This window comes from Neofelis nebulosa, chromosome 14 (genome assembly GCF_028018385.1).
Source record: "Neofelis nebulosa isolate mNeoNeb1 chromosome 14, mNeoNeb1.pri, whole genome shotgun sequence".
Classification (NCBI taxonomy): Eukaryota; Metazoa; Chordata; class Mammalia; order Carnivora; family Felidae; genus Neofelis; species Neofelis nebulosa.
Genome location: NC_080795.1, coordinates 51,011,092 through 51,031,872, shown reverse-complemented (window position 1 = coordinate 51,031,872; position 20,781 = coordinate 51,011,092). Strand labels below are relative to the sequence as shown.

Here is a 20,781-nt window from a genome sequence, read left to right as displayed (position 1 = left end):
CTAAATGTTCTTGTTTTAAAGTACAAGAAAATACATAGTGGTGACTGTAATAATTTCCACTTCTACAATTAAGTATTTAAAACATTTCATGATTTACTGTTGACCTTATAGTCGAGGCAGAACAGAAAGGACATTACTTTTCTTGGAGTCGGATGACCTAGGTTTGAATCCTACTATGTGCTATGGGCAGGCTCCACGACTGGGAAATCACTTAAACCTGAATGTCGTGAATTGCAGATTACACATGTGTAAAATGGGGACAATGGTTTCTATCTCAAGGACAGTTGTCTAAATCAACCAGCACAGTGTTTAGTACACTGTAAATGCATGTAACACTTCTGCTAAATAGCTACATGAAGAAATAAACTAAAAATGTACAAAAAGCATTTACTGAATCTTTGTTTTTCTCAGGTGCTGGTAATGCCTACAGTTATTAGCATAAAAATCAAGAGAAAAACTCTTTAAACACAGCGGTAGTCATTAGTGCTATTGATAAATTGTTTCCAACTCTCCACTTTCCAGATCTCTTTTAAAGTCAGGTATGGCCATGTGACTTCATGTGACCAATGAAATTGAACAAGAGATGGCTCATGTCACTTCCACACAAAAGCTGTAAGAGCCAATGGACTCATCGCCATGCCTTGCTTTGCGGCAGTGATCGTGGGAGCACGTGAGGAGGAAGCCTTGGCAATCACAATGGCCATGTAGTGTGATAAGGAAAGGAACTTTTTTTTTTTTACGTAAAAAGCCATTGTGATATGAGAGTTGCTTGCAACCTCAGCAAAACCTAGCTTATCCTCACTTATGCAAAGCTTTTTTTTCATTTTTTTCCCCCGTATTCAATAACCCATGGGTTTTTACAGGTTAAAGTTTGCGTTTTAAATCTAGGCAGTCTCTTTCAGTAATAAATCAATTCAAGGTGCATAACAGGAGCCCTGAGTTTCATTTAAACTGGCACGTTTTAAAAAGAAAAGGAAATTTGAGGCTCCACATTGCAAGTTAGAAAAATGTGCACTCGTGGACACTGTTTGAACCCAGAGTTTCATGCTTCGACAGCCTACCACAAGACAAACTTGACAAGGACAAAATGGGTCAAAAGTGTCATTTCTTAGGAATAATTAGAATCATCTAATGTGGATAAAAGAGGTCAAACTAGCATCCACTTCTCACTAACCTTTGGAGTTACTGGACCGACAAAGGAGGTAGCCTTCAATAAATGTTTATACTCAAGCCAAAAGGTTAATGGAGATAAAAGTAGACAGCCCAAAGGTAAAGAACAGAAGATAATTCTAACCCAAGAAACTGGTGACATAATGCTGTCTTAGGGACTCCAAATTTTGCTGGAAATATTTGTTGAAGATTTCCAAAATGAGGCTTAGGAAGAGCTAGAAGTCTTAGGAAAATCTGACCTATGAGAAGAGCCTGACTTTACAGCCTTTTAAAAGAGCTACAAGTGTCACCTGATGGAAAAATTGGCCTCCATTGACTTTAGTTTGGGAAATATAACAAAATCTCATTAGGGAATCTCAAGCCAATGCCATGAGATGGAGTTCGATGTGGATAAAAATGCTCTCAGCATGTTGATTCCTTAACTGGGCAATAGGTGAAAAGGGCTGAAGCTTAGCTGACAAAATTAATAGCTGTTTCTATTCTCTCCAGCTATAAAAACATATTTGAGAGTAGGCATAGAACATTTTCCAAATCACTGTAGACATTAGATTTAGAACCAGAAAAAAAGCCAATCTCCCCCAACTGAATTATTGCCTACATCTAAATGAAAAAGAAAAATGGTACTGTATGTGATTTGACCTTGTACTTACTACACAGTAAAAGTTTCAGTTAATATATCCAAGCGGTTCTGCACACTGGAATTACATTTAAACACAATCTGACAGTCACGAAAACATTGTATCACTCTCCCTGTAACTGTATGATGTCTCTAGTGACAGTGAGCTTGAATTTAAAAATTCCCTTCACAAACAGTCTATCCTATGGGAGCATAAAAACTTAAAATCTTGGAGTACCCAGAGTGGGGAGAAATGTCAAGTAATAACGCAAGGCCCTACACAATTATGTTTTCAGTAGTTCTGTGTGTGACATACAGTCTCAACATCACTGATTTGACTGGAACTATAAAACTTTTAGTATGGGGGTGCCTGGATGGCTCCATTGGTGGAGCATGTAACTCTTGATCACAGGATTGTGAGTTTGAGCCCCACGTTGGGTGGAGATTTACTTAAAAAATTAAAATATTTAAAAACTAGACTTTTAGAATGAAGACTTCCAGGGGCGCCTGGGTGGCTCAGTCGGTTGAGCATCCGACTTCGGCTCAGGTCACGATCTCGCGGTTTGTGAGTTGGAGCCCCGCTTTGGGCTCTGTGCTGACAGCTCGGAGCCTGGGGCCTGCTTCAGATTCTGTGTCCCCTGTCTCTCTGCCCCACCCCTGCTTGTGCTCTGTCTCTAGAGAGACATTGTTTCAAAATGAGAGACATTCTTTCAAAAATGAATAAACATAAAAAAAAAAATTTTAGAATGAAGATTTGCACCTACCAAACCTGTGGCTTTTAGTAAAATCCTTTAAAAAGTTATACAGGGTTTGAGCTTGATCCTGCTGAGGCCGATACTTTTTTTTTTCTTTAAAAAACAGAGTATCACTTTAGACTACATAAACGGAATAACTCTATTCCATGTGGTCTTGTAGGGTCAACATTATCTGTGTGATGATATAAAAACAGGTTCTCAGCAATAACACCTAGATATTCTCCATGATTAACTAATGCCAGACATCATTCAGACATGACTAGGCTTTTCATGTGTTTCCATGCAAATCATGTCCTTCCGTTTAAAAAATAATAAAATGGCCACTGAACTACACTGGGATATCCCTTGAGTAAGAATTGCCACCTTCCTTTTGTTTATTGTGTCTAAAAATGAGAGAGAGAGAAAGAGAGACACAAACAGATTTAAGGAAGTAACCAGGGCCACCTGGCTGGTTCAGAAAAGCATGCAACTCTTGATCTTGGGGTCATAAGCTCGAGCCCCACATTGGATACAGAGATTAGTTAAGTGGATAAATACATAAATAAAAACTTGAAACAAATGAAGAAGTAACTTTAGGAGCTTTCAAACTCATACCAAGTATTTTACCTACAGTAATTGTTTAGGAAACAACAAAACTCAACTTAGTAAAAGATAATCAAATTTCCCTTGCTTGAAAAAGACTGATGTGCTAGACACATTTTCTTTTTTTTTTTTTAATGAGACTTCAGTTCTTTAATTTTTTTTTTATAAATTTTTTTTTAACGTTTATTTATTTTTGAGACAGAGAGAGACAGAGCATGAACGAGGGAGGGGCAGAGAGAGAGTGAGACACAGAATCGGAAGCAGGCTCCAGGCTCTGAGCCATCAGCCCAGAGCCCGACGCGGGGCTCGAACTCACGGACCGTGAGATCGTGACCTGAGCCGAAGTCGGAGGCTCAACCGACTGAGCCACCCAGGCGCCCCCGCTAGACACATTTTCAAACTCAAGTTCAAATAAATTAAGAATAGTCTTAAATTAGAAAATACATAAAAAGTCTAAACTGGAAAGGCATCCATGATGTGCCCTACCAAGGACCACTACACTATACCATTAGGCACAGAATAGATTTATGAATGGAAATATTAGGAAGGTGTCATTAGAATAGCATTTCTCTTGAGCACAGTTCCACAAAATATCCTTTAAGGACAGCATGAGAGTGAAATTCCAGAGAAGTCTGCTAACAAACGTCTTTAAGATCACTGTGGTATGTGGGATCTCGAACACGATAAGAGACTTTTCAAAAACAAAATGAGTGTGAAATAAAATGATAGAATTCTTGGCTACTATATCCATCCATACTCCTTATGTCAAAGACAGTTTTATCTCTAAGAACCAAAAATTTAAATAATCATTATCTCTGAGGTATATTTGCTTTTAGTTCTCAAAATTGTGGAAACCCATTATGACAACATGAGTCACTGCTTAAAGATAGAAATTTCAGTATGAGAAATAATGATCTTTTAAGAAAGTGAACACAGTTCCATATATCCAGGTCATTAAAATAATCTCTTTACTTCCAGAAAAAAAGATTATTTCATGATAGTTAGAAAAATAATTGAAAATTACTGTTTAAGAATACACACATGAAAGATACAGATTTTTCATTTTTCAAATGGGAAGAATCTCTAAATGAATAACAAACAACTAAATTATCCAGATATTTATTATACTTTCATTTTCAAAAAAAAGAATAGATTCATTTCTCTTTCCCTTTTGCCAATTCACTCCCACAGTCTCATCTGTTCTCCACATATATTTGGCTCCGAAGAGGAACTACTCCCTCCAAGCTGGCAACCATTAACTTCAACCTTTTATTTTATACAGTTCTGAAAGTCACAGAGTGTTTAAGGAGTGTTGTTTTGCTCCTGGCAGAATTTCTGGGCTTGCACCTAGTGCAATGTGCAAAAGAGTGTCAGCACCGAAGCCTTGGGAAGGAAAAAGTAAACTGCTCTCGAGTATCCCCCCTGACGTAAACCTGTGGAGGGGAGCAGGGACCGGAAAGCCGTGATCCCAGCTGTGTGACCTGGGATCAATCATTTAACCTCTCATATGTCGCATCTTTCTGCTTTGTAAGATGATCTCATATGTCCTTCCAGCTTGACAATAACATCGTAAGACTTTCTACTATAGAATTTTTGTCAAGTCTAAACTCAAATCTTGAGTGTGAAGATATTTATGAAAATTTAATACACTGGGCTTATACTGACTTAAGGAAACACTACTATTTTTTAATTGCTGATGCAGTAAATAAAGCCGCCTACTGTACTTTACCTTGGAATATTAATACCAAGGAAAACGGTGAGGTCAGTGGTGTGGTCAAAATAAAATGTTAGTATGAAGAATTATATGGAGGGTGCTGCAGATGCGCACGCGCACACACACACACACACACACACACACACACACACACATTCAACTATCGATGACCTATTTACACATAAAAAAAATAGTGGTCAATTCTATTCAGCAGTCTCTTTTTGCGATTTACCCCAAAGGCATTCTGTGGAAGAAAGAAAAAGCTATATCCTGCACAAAGTCATCCTCAGATACTGAGATATGTCTGTCCCTCATGAATTAATCCACTGCACTATGTAATGAATCTTTCGGACACCTTTTAGACTGTCTCCTTATTACCATTTTAGCCAATCTTAATATCAGCTTTTCCCTTCCACAGAAAAAGGGCAATCCTGGTATTAACAATAGAGTAAATTTTAAAACCAAATGCAGACGGTTTTTTCCTTATATATACATGCTTTGTTTTCATGATTTGTACCTGTATTTTCCTCTATAACCATAAAGTAGTAAGAACTCACCTATATCTTGAACTTAAAATATACCTGCGATTTGAAACTGATGTTAAGAGTCTAACATCAACTGGAAGAATAGGAATGAGAAAGGTGTCTCCAAAGAGAAAAAAGCCAAATGATGGCATTGTTAAACCATATAGTACATGCTGGGATGTATAGGTGCTGGGATGTATATAGCACCTTTGGGGAAAGCAGATTTTTATGAGACAAATTATTTAAAGTTGGGTGCAAAAGCTTAAGAGCTTGGCAGTATGGTTGGCAGAAGTGTGAAGGTGCTATAGAGGAATGGAACAAAGCTTATCTAATCTGTGAGACATTTTAATAACAAGAATATTGCAAACACTTAAATTAAGTATGTAAAGTAAGACTCTGACCATGAGAGTAGTTTTCAATATTTTTCTCCAAATCAACAGATGCAGAAGGACTATACTAATTCTGTACTTCCAGAGAATAAAAGCCGAGTGCCCAACTCAATGAGAGTAGCCTTCCCTTCCAGAAGTACCCTGCTTTGTTTCCCATGGAGAAAAATAAGGAGAAGAAGATGCCAACCAATGAAACTGATTCACCTCTACAAGCTCCCAATCCAGGGGACCTTTGTGCAACATACCTGTGAATCTGGGGCAACGAAAGGAACATGCTATGAAAGCAGAACCAAATGAGATAAGCCTTTATAAATACTGCCCCTGGACAAATTTCTCCAGCCATATTCTTTACAAAGGCGTAGACATATGAATAAAAGCATCAACATGTGTATTAGAAAGAATACTTAATGTTAACATGACAAACTAACACATCTGTAAAAACTTAATGGTTGAGTGCAAATACCAGGGGTTAAATTCTGCATTTAGTTGTGAGTACACGATATTAAAGGTTGGACCAACATTGTCCAGATGTGGGTTTTGCCACATAAAAGATGTAATGTTACAAATAAAATTACTCTAATTAGTAGTGAACGATAACCATTATTTTTGTTTGTTTCAGGTTTTATTTAAATTCTAGTTAGTTAACATATAGTGTAATATTGGTTTCAGGAGTAGACTTCAGTGATGAATCACTGAACACACAACACCCAGTACTCAATACAACAAGTGCCCTCCTTAACACCCATCACCCATTTAGCCTATCCCTCATCTACCTCTCCTTCAGCAACCGTCAGTTTCTCCTCTACAGTTAGGAGTCTCTGATGGTTTGCCTCCCTCTCTCCCTTTTTTTTCTGCCTTCTCCTGTGTTCATCTGTTTTGTTTCTTAAATTCCACATGAGTGAAATCATATGGTATTTGTCTTTCTCTGACCGACTTATTTCACTTAGCATAATACACTCCAGTGTATCCACTTTGTTGCGAATGGCAAGAAGTCATTCTTTTTGATGGCTGAGTAATATTCCACACACATATACATATGTGTATACGTATACATATACGTATACATATACATATATGTATACATATACATATACATACATATGTGAGTGTGATGTGTATCATAACCCACATCTTCTTTATCCTTTCATAAGTTGATGGACATTTGGGCTCTTTCCACAGTTTGGCTATTTTTGGATTTCTTTATGCCATTTCTATTTTAAAAGACTTATTTAGGTTATTCTGCTCTTAAAATGATCACTTTATACTTTACTAGAAATTGGGTATATTCATTATTCATTTGATAAATATTTATTAAATATCTACTATAGATAAAAACTCTTAGGAACAGAATGATGAAAGCTACACTTCCTCTAGATGCTCACAGTATATTGATAATAAAAATACCGAAGTGACATACAGATAGGTTATTTAAAGCAATATTTATAATCCATCTCATGATATTTCAAGTATATGACTAATACATTTGGAAATATCAATGTATATTTGATGGTCCATGACCAAATGACAGTGTAGTAATAGATGAGAAGTGTCTAATCCACTCATTTTAAAGAATCTTCATGAAAATTTAAGGTCACACCTTATTTTACTTTTTATTTTAGAGGGAGAGAGCATGAGTGTGGGGGGGGGGGGAGCGGCAGAAGGAGAGAGAGAATCTTAAGCAGGCTCCATGCTCAGTGTGGTGCCTAACACAGGGTTTGATCCTGAGACCCTGGGATCATGACCTGAGCCAAAATCAAGACTCGGATGCTCAACTGAGCCACCCAGGAGCTCCCCGGATTACACTTTAAAATTTTTTTTAACGTTTATTTATTTTTGAGACAGGGAGAGACAGCATGAACGGGGGAGGGTCAGCGAGAGGGAGACACAGAATCCGAAACAGGCTCCGGGCTCTGAGCTGTCAGCACAGAGCCCGACGCGGGGCTCGAACTCACGGACCGCGAGATCGTGACCTGAGCCGAAGTCGGCCACTCAACCGACTGAGCCACCCAGGCGCCCCTACACTTTAATTTTAAAGTTAAAAATACTGAGGCTTTCTCCAGTATATGCTGAAAATCTATAAAATATAGCTTATATTTTAATAATTCTATCTAAAACCCAATTATAAAATCTTTTATTACATTTATCGCTCGATTTAAGCCATGCACTTCTACTTCTACCAACAGTTTACTATATACTCATTTAATTATTATTACTACGAAATAAAGTACATATCAAAAATATATTTAAAATATTTCAAAAACTGAAATGTTTTGCAAAATGTAGTCAAGATAAATTATGTATAGACTATTTTAAGCATATACTAATTACCACACTTACTATGCTTTATTAATAGTCAAATTTTAAAAGTTGCCCTTGGGTGCCAAGCTGAGTTTGCACCACATCTCCATCCAGTAGCTGTATGACCTAGGGCAAGTTACTTAACTACTGTTTCTTCATCTCTAAAATAAGTATAAGACAAGCAAGTATTTATGTCATAGGATTGTTCTGAGGATTCAATGAGTTAATGTATATAATGAGCTTAAAGCGATACCAGGTATGTTACTGTATGTGAGCGTGTGGCTTATGTTTCCAACACTCCTAAAGAAATTTGTTTCCAGGGTGCCTGGCTGGCTTAGTCGGTAGAGCGTGCAACTCCTGATCTTGGGGTTGTAAGTTCAAGCCCCATGTTGGGTGTAGAGATTACTTAAAAATAAAACCTTTATAAAATTACTACTACTAAAAAAAAATGTTTCCATGAAAATGCAAAATTCTCAGTAAAACAAGAACTTTGGCTGGGTGGAAAAGTGATGCATTTCTCTAATATTAATCTAGATATAAATCTATCGTTTCATTAAGCATTAACTATGCTAAAATTCTAGATGCTGAATTACTTTTTAATTTTTTTTTTTTTTACATTTATTCATTTTTGAGAGACAGAGGGAGACAGTGCACAAGCGGGGGAGGGTCAGAGAGAGGGAGACACAGAATCCGAAGCAGGCTCCAGGCTCCGAGCTGTCAGCACAGAGCCTGACGCGGGGCTCGAACCCACGAACCGTGAGATCATGACCTGAGCCGAAGTCAGACGCTCAACCGACTGAGCCACCCAGGCACCCTTAGATGCTGAATTACTTTTTGAATTAATTTTTACAATTCCATTGTTATGTCCATTTTATATAGGTAAAAACCGAGACTCTAAAATATACAACAACTTGTTCAAATTCACATTGCTGGAAACTGCCTTAACCATGAACTGTTTTCTATTTTTTCTCTTAGTAAATCTATAAGAAACTAAATTCTTTCCATGGTGTCAAAACAATAAGAATCTTCTTAGGAATTGTGTTAACTATCAATTCTTCATGTCCATAAAAACTAGCTTAAATGATCTTCCATGAGTCAGTGGTTAGCAGTTTCTGTTTTACATTATGCATGATTCCTAGCTGCACTTTGTATAAGCTAATCGCATGGTGCTTCGTTAATAACCTTTAGGTTTTTTGAGCTGCGAAATTTATAGGTTTATAGGGAATTATTTCTCACATTTGCACAGTTTTGGGTCTTGAAAGTCTAGTTGAGATACTAAATACCAATACTAGCATCAAGTGGGTGTATGAGTGGAACAGAACCGAACATAGTCCAGTTAGTGATATTAAAAATATGGAAAAATAGGCAATACTTTTAATATTTTTATTTTTATGACTGCAGGTATTTTTATAGCTATAGAAATGTTTACAGGTAAACCAACCATGACTAAAAAGTAGCTATAAAGGTTACTTTCAATCATAAGCAGAATTCATGATGAGATCCAAGGTGTCTTTAGGCTAAAATTCACTCAACTCAGTACTGATTATACAAGAACAAATGAATAATGAATTCTCTTGGTGCCCACTGGTCAACAGACAGAGTAGAGCCTCATCATAGTACTTCACAGTGAGGTACTGACGTATACTCTGGGCAGCAAGGCAGTCCAGCCAGGCCTTTGTGTCTGGTTGGTCAATTCCACTCTTCAGAACCTCTGCGTGTATCTACTTAAGGAACCTAGCTGCACTGTATAGTCTTGGTGCCCTGATGGGGGTGGGGGAAAGTTTCTGCTAAAAGAAATATCTCAGTCTGAGTGCAGTTAGCGTGTCTCCAGCTTAAACTGGATTGCTCACAGGTAGACTGAAAAAACAAAACAAAACAAAACACAGAACAGTTTCACCTGCCAATGGAAGTTCAAGGTCAAATTGGGAAATCAAAAAGGAGCCTTCAGTAAAAACCATTGGGGAGAAATAGGGCAGAGGTGGAAACAAGGTAGTTCTTTTGATTCAATAGGTCTGAAACCAAAGAGTTCAGTTGTGATTCAAATATTATTTATGACATACAGTATTTTTCTTCAGTGTGAGAAGCACAATGAGGAAAAGAAGCAGAAACCTCAGTTCACATACTACAGACTTAACAGACAGGCAATTAACACAGTGGCTAAAAGCATGAGTTCTAGAGTCAGATTGCTCAAGTTGAAATCCAACCTTTGCTACTCGTCTGTGGTGTGACCTTAGTAAACTCTACTTCTCTGTGCATCAGTTTCCCCATCTGTTACATGAGAATAATAATACCTCCTGGGGCTCATGTGATGTAAGATAAATGAATACTTATAAATCGCTGACATTGATACCTGACAAATAGTAAGTGTGGATTTATAATTATTATGTACCTTGATTTGGGGAAATGGAGAAAAATTTAAGAAATAGTTAAATGTCTATGAGAAGTCTTATGCCTATTTATTCTATCCAGACATCAACAGAATGATCAACATAGCATGCTCTAAATATGTAAGAGATTTTACTATTTCGACTAATCTTACTGCTTTTAAATTACTCAACAAATTGGCTAGTGGGGAGACAACTGAACTACTAGTAGCACAAATAAAAGATTTTAACGGCAACTTAAGGTTAATTGAATAAAATCTCACCTTCTATGATAAAAAGCCCTACATACTAGTTATAAAATGATATATTCTGTTGAAATTACTCCAAATTTTCCTGCCTATTGTTTTCACTAGTACCTACAAGGTCTAAAAATGTGCTTCTAGGGCATCTGGGAAATAACTTGAAAAGGATCTAGACACTGAGTTCCTAATTACGCCATTCCCCTATCTTGAGTCTAAATTGGGAATCCCTGAGCTAGTTCAAAATTTTTAAATAATGCAAATTTTTCTCATACCATGTGCTGGAACAAAGCCTTAATGCAACTACCATAATTTAAAGTTGTTATTTCAAATTTTAAATATGTTGTCTCATTTGTCAAAGACAACCAAACCATACCCAAAGCAAAATCCTTCATAATTACAAAGTCTATGACCTTTTCTTTTGTAATTTCTATTTCATGCTAGTATGTTAGCTAGATACATTTTCAAAAATGATCTATGAATTCATTAAATTTAGGTTTAAGCTTTACCTCTAAGTGGCTGGATTACCTTGGTCAAAATATATTACTACCCTGAGCCAGTTTCTTCATTAATAAAAGAAAAGACCAGGACTTCGGGATTCAGGGCACCTTTTGGTTCTAGAACTTCATGTACACTAAATGGAAGAAACTTGTGAACAGACTTGTCTAGTGTTACTCAGCCTTTTAAAATCTATGCTCTCCTTTCTTTATGTCAAAAACAAATTCATGGTGTCCTTTGATAGTTAGAAAATTAAATAATCACAGTGGCTATAAATACATTAATGAAATGACACAATGGTGCCCCGCTTCTAGAAGCAGACAGAAGCCCTTCAACAAATACACATACATCCATGCATACTCTTTAATGGGGCTCCTCTCTTTACATTTGAGAATCACAAAACAATGTCACTAATTCACAGTAAGGTACATTTTCCCTAATTCAACTCTCTAAGAAAGGAAAGGTTAAACTACAAACTCAGAGTTTGTTCTGCCTTCTGACTTATGCAGAGCAAAATAACTTATTTATGGCTCTGTCTTCCATATCTTTTGAAACTGTGCACCCCCCAGGTAAGGCACGAGCTTGATCATATATTTCCATGTTGTGCTACTAGACTAACCCAAATTTCAGTTTCAAATGACCAAGACTCTAGTATTTTTTTTTTAATGTTACTATCCTTTACAGTGTTGTAGAAAGCATCCTTCCTACCATATGCATAAAATGAATACGTTGCAATCATTGTTGATAAGGGCACATCACGCAAGATACACAGACAAACTTCCTCTTTGGCCAAAATCACACTACTCTAGAACATACGGAAGAAAGGTTAGCAGTTTTGCACTAGACCAGTTTAAGTTTCACTAAAGTAAACTCAGTGAAAATCCAGTTGATAGTAAAGTCTCAAGCATGAGAAATGGCCCTATGTCTGTTTTTATTACATAAAATTCTAAATGTGGATTAAAAATAAAATGGATAATTTTAGAAATCCCTCTCATTTAAGTGTTGTGGATAGACTACACATCTGCGAGAAAACCAAATTATCTTGTAGTTTTCCTGTCTTGAAAGCAGAGATTTGGAGAGAAAAAGAAAGGGCAGGGAGTGAAACTAATGATAAAACGAAGGGTCCAGCCGTGGGACTGGAGCACATAGAGTCCGCGTTCCAATAAGACTCAACAAACAGCTCTGATCAGAATCTAAGTGATGGGAAACAGCCTGTAGCTTCGAGATTAGCTGCTTCACACTATTTCTGAGTTAAGCCAGCACAAGTAACATCATGAATGCATAATTATAATTATGCATTAGAGTATGCATAATGATCTTAAAATCGGTAAACAAAGAAAAGGTATCAGAATTGCTCAGCTATTTTGGGTATACTATTACAGAAGACAAAATATGACTAAGATTTTAAGGAGGGGTGGCTCTTAGTGAAAGTTTTTCACATGAAATTTACAAACTTGAGAAAATAACGAATGAACCAGCATTGCTTTAAAAACCCCTTTTAGGAAATCCCACATGAACAAGTTAAAATCAAAGAAATGCAAGAGTATTTCAAAACACATGAAGCAAGCCCTTAGGAATGCTCATATTTAAAGAATCCAGGCTAAGAAACAGAAATAATAATAAGGTAACATCTTGGACTTCTGATATCATTTAATAAAATAATGCATGTTCCTGAAATTGTTTGGAAAAATATAATGATCTGTGATTGGCTGATAAAAAACAAGTAAAATAACTAAAAGTTGTGTTGGAGATAATTTATGACATGTGGGGAATTTGGGGTTTTGGGGGGACAAACTATTAGATTCCAAAAGTCTAACCATAAGAGGGTCTAACCTGAACATGTCCAGTTGTAATGCAAAATCATTTGCTTTGAGTTTTCCAAAATGAAGATGTAATTCCAGTTGAGGGGTACTATCTCCTCAACCTTGAAAGGCAGTTACATCATATACTAGCCTTCTGTTTTTTGGGCAAGATGATTTGATATTCTGGAACCCTAATCTTTTCTCACGGTACTATTTTTACTGCTCTCCTCTGGAAGTGAGCCAAGTTCTCCACATTCCTCTTAACAGAGCCTTAAACTGAATACCCACATCTTAACAAGAGTGTGGATAAGCCTAGAAATTGATGGATTCAATGGGGACCTCGTCTATACTCAGGGTCAGAAGCTCAGGATGCCTCAGGAACATTTATTCTTCATCAATGAGACAAAACAGATGTCCACCAAAGCTACCTGGAGCTCCTTTCATCTTTTAGTTTTCTTGCCCTCCTTCCCATCAAAATTCAGAGAACCCCTTCAACATTCTTTTACAAAGTCGTTTTTTCACTCGTTTTTCTTGGCATCATATTTATTGTTTTCTTCAAAGTACTTACATCCTTAACAAAAATTCATTAGCTTTCGACCAATGTTTTGATACTTCAATAATAATGATCGATGCTCTCTATAATCATCTTCTCCAGTGTTCTTTTGTTTCTCCATTCCTCCCTTACTCTCCCTTTCCCTTTCTACTCCTTGCCTACCCACTCCCCCCTTTCTCTCTCCCTTTCCACCAAAACTGTGGAGTAGGGAAACATCATTACTGACCTCAGCCATCATTTGCCTGGCTGATGACTGAAAAACCGGTTGGAAATCTCAAATTAATTATGCCATTTAATTTGCATAATTTTGGTCTGCACATTAATTTTAAGTATATACAGTAGTCCACCCCTTATCCTTAAGGAATACATTCCAAGATCCCCAGTAGATGCCTGAAACTGAACCCTATGTGTTTTTTCCTATATATACACACACTGAAAATAAAGTTGAATTTATAAATCAGGCACATTAAGAGATCAATAACTAGCTATAAAATAGAACAATTATAAACAATATATTGTAATAAAAGTAGGCTTTCTCTCAAAATATCTTATTGTATTGTAGTCACCCTTCTTGCAATGATGTGAGGTCACAGAAGGCCCATATGATGAGATGATATGCGGGGAATGACCCAGGCATGGTGACATAGTGTTAGGCTACTACTGACCCTGTGACATTATGTCAGAAGTTGTTTCACCAGCTTGTGACCCTCAGTTGACTGTGGGTAACAAAACCACAGAAAGCAAAACCGAAGATATGGGGAACTAGTGCATATAGTTTTGATGACTGAAATAAATTTAACACTGTATCAGTCGAACCAACAATCAACAAGATAGGTACTGATTACCTACCATGCATGATGGCAGCCGTGAACATAGAAAAGGTCATAAAAGAGCAGTTATTTTGAAAATGTCTGCAAGTTTTTAAATTTTGTACTGTGGAGAGGAAAAGGTTCACGAATCTAGTGGAGGGGGGTAGGTATTAAAACTTCCCAAGGCAATCAGTGGCTTGACTGAAGAATTAAGAGAAGAGTAATAATTGTGAAAGTGGCTTGGTTTTGCAATGTTGATGGAGGGCAATTCTGTCAGATAAGTGGTTGATAGTACAAGCTTCACCCATGAATTTAGAAGAAGGCAAAGAAAATAACCCTCTTTAAACTTTCCACTATTTCCCCAGGAATGAAAATTATCTTCTTTATTTCAGCTTTTTGGAACATCTGTCTTTTTGACTATACCCTGGTTCACATGCTAAAAAGTTACAGACACGCAGACAATTTAAATATATAGTGACCCTGTAGAGACATAGAGCACAGGAGACAGGAAAGTTCACAGACTTTCCAATAAAGAGCCAAGTCTCGATATATTATTAGACATTTGAAAAATTCTTCCATACTCTAACCAAATATTTATAGCTTGTTTTTCTGTCAACGATCTTGTTTTATTTTTCAGCGTTGTTGGAATGACATTATTATGTTGGAAATGTTAGATGACCGTGCTGAAGACATTCTTTATTCAAACCAGGGAAAAATTAGTGTGAAATGATTAAATTCAAGAAGTCCTAGTTATAAATGGACTCTAAAAGTTCTTTGGTAAAAGGCACCATTTGGAACTCAAAATACATTTTTCACCTTCACCAGTGTTTCTCAACCCAGAAGCTGCAGCCCCTTTGGGGTCTTCAATATTTATGGGCATTTTTTTTTTCCAATTTGATGTCTTCATTTTGATCTGAACACAAGAAACAAGAAAACAAATATACTTTTACCTTGCAGGATGGCAAATCATGTCTTTTGTAGTAAAGATTTACGTATGAAATACCGTAAATAGAGTATCTTAATTTCCTTAACTTAGAGTTTTTCAAATGACAGTCTGCAAATCTCTAGAAACCTTGAACCTATTGAATTGTTTTTTCTTCAAAAAGAATCTATATCTTCCTCGAACTGAGCAAAGAACTGGCATAGAACCAACACTGCAAATTACAGTAAAGTTTCAAGGTTAGATTACAAGAAGGTTATTTAGCTCTTAATCTAGCTACACATTAGGTATAAATTCCTGTGTCCAGGAATAAGGGTCATTTGTTAGAGGAAGGACAGAAAGGGAGGCAGGATATTTCCTTATCTTTCTCTGGCCCCGGGAAAAATTTTAGTATGATTTGTCTTCTTCTGCCTTCTTCCTTTGCTGTTCCTGCCTCCCAGCTTCCAAAAGCATTCTCCCCTCATCCTTGGAGTTTCTTCAGCCATATCAACCCCTCAAAAACAGGTCTTCATTTGAGGCATAGGTGTCCTACCTCACAAATTCCTCCACGCTCCAAAATGATTGTTTGTGTATCCACCACCATGAAATAAACAAACACACGTACGTCCATCAAGCTGGCGAAGCAGCTTTTGCAAGAAAGGCACTGACCAAACCAACGGATGCTATGGTATGAATGATCACTACGGCACTGACAGACCTGTAATCAGTAAGCGATCCCCGCTTTACAAAACTTTCTTCCCCCTTCCTCCAAATCTGAGCAGAGTCTTTAAATCTTCCAACTTCTTGTTTGTTTGTTCGCTTTGTTTTGAAATCTCTCCAGTGTCTCTCTTGGCTAGATATTTGACACTTGCAGAATGGCAAAGGTGGAACTCTGGGCATTTTTAAGTTAATATAATAAGCAAAAGCAAGTCAGAAGCTGTCTGTAAATAATGTATAAATTCAGTGGCTACGGTTGCCTGACATACTGACTTTTGAGATGTTGTGAGTAGGCTCACCGGTTACCAAGTTACTACCACGGAACGGGAATGAACTGTGCTCCCAAGCATTGTGTTCTTCTTGTTTCAGAGAGTAATTTCTGAAACCGCTGAACTCTGGGAGCGCTGTGTGTATCATGGCCTCACTACATAGCACTTGTCACTAATTGGCAGAAGCTGCTCCAGACGGACCTGGTCTTGGCAAACAGACTGAATGCTATTCTCTGCCCTTAGGAAATCTGTCTCTCCAGGTGAGGTTTGAGGCCATGAGAACAGCACTGTGTCCAGTTTGTTTTCCTGCTGTTTGGCCATTGGATAAATTAAGCACCTTAAATTTTAGTGTCACTGGTCCACTCTTCCAGACATTCTCAAAATAAGCACTTTTCCAACATGTTACCTATATTTGTGTTTTCAATTCCTGATTGAAGGGCCACGTAGCACTTAATACAAACAAATGGCATCTCTGAGGGCTTAATGCAAACTGGGCATGAAAGATGAGGTTGATGTCCAATTTCTCAGAGCACTGTTAGCCAGTGTTATTTGTTGGATTCAGATTTGCTCTTATAAATGGGGAACCCAGACTCATTTTCACTAAAAGTTTAAGCAAAAGATCAGACCGTCATTATTTTAACTTTTCAAGAAACCCTGTCGCCACTAGAGTTCTAATTTCAGTAAATTTCCAGAACCCTAGACCATCAGTGACATCATTTTTAATGTTTTGGTCTTCTTTACAATATTATAAGAATGAATCTTTTTCTGTTTTTAATCACAAGCCTTATCCAGCAATCAAGGCAGGTATATAATAAGCTAAGCTACTCTGTAAATCTAAACATTCCCTACAAATGGAAAAGATACAGCCTGGGCTCCCTGATTGTTACTAAGGCGACTATCTAAAATGAAAATCTGATTAACCCTTTTGCTGCCTGGAACTACCCACGTACCACGTTAGCTGACTTCCCTGCACTTATCTCTTCTTTTTCCCCCTCCAGAAATTCATAATTGCATCGCTCCACAGTAGTTATGCTCTGGTTATCCTATCTGAGAGGACGGTGATGGGTGGTAGTCCCATCTGGACAGCTGAGTGGGGTGGCCGCCTCATCATGAGGAAACAGACATTGAATAAGAGGGCACGTGATTTCCTGCTTATTTAAGGCATCAGTTTGATGAAATCCTTGACAACATCAAAGGATTCCCATTCAATAAATAGCAGACTACTACCGTATTTTCCTTTCACTCGGGAAATAATGTGACAGCAAAAGCTGTATGTTTCACAAACATATTTTTCCTCAACTATTTTTGAATGACATTAGCAACTGTTAGCATTTGCTAGGAAGAATAATATTTCAAAGCATTATACAGAATTTTAGCCAAGAACAAATATCTGTCAGGCAGTCTCTATTCTCTTGGTACAACAAAAAAAGGGGAGTTCAACAGCAAGGGGGAGGGGAGTAAGAACATAATTTTTTCCATGTAATTTGGACAACAGGAGGCTGTGCACTAGAAATTCACTAATAGATTTTGAACACTAAATCATGTAATCAAATTACATGAAAATGTCTGTACCGTTCAAAGTGTACTGTTGGCATTCATGGTTCTTTGTAAACACCCACTCTCCACTGCTTCCGTGTTGCTCCCCTTTCAAACCTTTCTGGAAGGATGTCTTGATAGTTTTCACCTCGGCTCTCTACTGGAGGCAAAATGGCCCATTTGTTATTCTCTACACATGGCTCGATTTATTCCTTCATCTTCCAGGTAGGCCATTCCCTCCATCCTGAATTCCCTGCCTGCTCCTCTGTACCAATTCATCCCTATCACTTCCTTCAGACCTTGTTCAGCTCTCACTGCCCTGAGGAAGCATTTCCCAATTAACCTCCCTCCCTCAGCTCAGCCTCCTATGTCCCCTCAGAATATAATTGTACTATGCCATTTTGTACTTGTTGATACATTGCTTGTAATTGCTTGTTTTATTATTGTGTCCCTGTCATTACGTTTGTTTCTATTTCATTTGGTTACATTCTTTTCCATCACCTCTGCTCTCCTTCTTCAAACAGTCCTCTGATTTTTGGCATTTCGATAACACCAATATACTCCAGCTACAGTTCATCAAGAACTACTCTATGACTGATTAAAAATAGTTAGTGCTCATAAATCACTTTGGCTGTCTATAATTTTAGTTCTTCATATTGTATTTAGTAAAATAACAATGCCACCACTAGCAAATGGGTCTCGAACTGTACCTTTAGCTCCCAGCCAATCTCCACATCCCAGTCTTCGTTAAGCATATTTCCCTCTGGATATTTGCATTTTTTTCTTACTATCACATCACAACTAACACATTTAAAATGAAACTCAGCTTCAGGGGCGCTTGGGTGGCTCAGTTGGTTAGGTGTCCAACTTTGGCTTGGGTCATGATCTCCCAGTTCATGGGTTTGAGCCCCATGTCAGGCTCTGTGCTAACAGCTCAGAGCCTGGAGCCTGCTTCAGATTCTGTCTCATTCTCTCTCTGCCCCTCTCCCATTTGTGCTCTGTCTCTCTCAAAAATAAATAAACATTAAAAAATTCTTTTAAATAAGATAAAATTCAGCTTCTGTAAAAACTCAACTTTCCATTTATGTTGATCTATTTCTATCAAAGATACCAAGTTTAAAAACCTGTATATTTATCTAGCTTTTCGTACACACACACACACACACACACACACACTCAACTTTACATATGATATTGTGTAGGAAGAACTAGAAAAGCTTTTGATACGTTAATGAATTATTCTTTTGGTTGGGAGTTCACAGAAAGTACACAGTGCACCCTCCTTGTGTGGATTAATCCCTGAAGTCAACATGATCAACATGTAAAAGAACATGTGACATGCAACAGTAACCAATAAATTTGATTGTTAAGGATATCAAATTAACTACATATTTAAAAGATATCAACTACATGTAACTAAAAAGATGTTTAAAATCTACTTTAGATGTTGAGATTGAAAGCAGTAGGGCTCGCTACCAATTCAGGCAGATAAAAGAGAGTGAACGTGGAGCCTTGCTTACTTGGCCAAGACTTTGAGGGGTAGAGCAGACTTTAGGGTACCAGTTACTTAGTGGAAGGTGATCAGCTTAGTGAGATGATAAAGAAGGCTAACTATCTGGTGCCACAAATCAGTGATTTTGGATAAAAGCATTTAACTCTTTGGAGTGAACAGTTTCCGTCTCCATGAATAGAATGAACTAATGGTTCTCAAAGGTCACTTCCTCCTGTAGCATTTGCTGAATCAAACGTAACTCATGAATTGGGATGTTAATGCAGGAGAGACAAAGTGAGAGAAGCCGCTCTTCTGAGACACCAGGATCCTTCTGTGTCCCCTCCTTCTCTTCTCAGATCCTTTATTTGCATCAGATGGGCTTTAATACATTTTCAAGTACCTTCTCACCTGGAGGCATCTGTATCTCATCAGTAAACCAAGTTTTAAGTTTAAAAGATAAAATCTGCATCAGAGAATTCCAGGTATCAACCAATGGGAGAAAGGGACAACCATATGAAAGAAACTGGTTTTGCCACTTTACCAGTTTTTTTTTTTTTTTGGCGGGGGGGGGGGGGGATTTATTTATTTGGATTAAAATTTACTTATTTTTCTTTCAAATATTTATTTCAATTCTAGCATAATATTGTTTCAGGAGAATTCTGAGATTCATCATTTACATATAACACTGGGTGCTCTCATCACAAGTGCCCTCCTTGATACCCATCCCCCATCTAGCCCATCCCCCACCCATCTCCCCTGCAGCAACCCTCAGTTTGTTCTCTAGAGTTAGGAGTCTCTTATGGTTGCCTCCTCCTCTCTTTTTTTCCCTTCCCCTATGCTCATCCATTTCCTTTCTCTAAAACCACACAATTAGGGTGCTCCTACTTGTAAATCAACCCTGTAAATCTATAGAAGGGACAGCTGAGAAAGAGAGAAGGTCAAGCAGTATGAAGAGATCTGAGGAACCTATGTGGAAATCTTAAAATTAAAGAGGGAAAAACCGTGTCAGCTTTATCAGAAAGTTCATATAGTGTTACAAAGAGGAGTGCCTTATTCAACCCAAGAACAGTATAACTGAGGATAATTAGCAGGGGGATACATATCAATTAAAGACAAGGCTTCCTTTCTTCTAATCACCAAACCCAAGCAAATAATCAAACAAACTGTGGGAAGAACTGTGAGCAGGCTATCGGAAATAGTGCTTCCTTTAATCGGAAACGTGATCCGCTAAGTCGTTTCTCAAAGCTTTGGTTTTATTATTTGGAAAATAAGGGTTGGAATAAGTTTCTTCAAGTTATCACGTTCTGTAATTCTGTAATATTAAGCCAAAGTGGGAATGTTACCAAAGGATGATGTATAATTTTCCACAAGGGAGACAGAAAATACAGCCAGTAATAATTTGTTGTTAACTTAATGACAAGAATGGTCAGTGTTTCTTGAGTGCTTACTCTATGCCAGATTTTGTGCTTTGTACTTCACATACACAAACTCTTTTAAAATTTGGAAAATTTGTAT

General features: G+C 37.5%; 1 protein-coding gene and 1 non-coding gene across 3 annotated transcripts in view; both read right to left on the bottom strand.

Annotated features, from left to right (window-relative positions):
* Positions 1-20,781, bottom strand: part of ZFPM2 (zinc finger protein, FOG family member 2) — a 471,767-nt gene that overhangs the window by 169,419 nt on the left and 281,567 nt on the right. The window lies entirely within an intron of this gene.
* On the bottom strand, positions 8,775-8,859 carry TRNAR-UCG (transfer RNA arginine (anticodon UCG)). The gene has a single exon. It is a non-coding gene; the product is annotated as a tRNA-Arg (tRNA).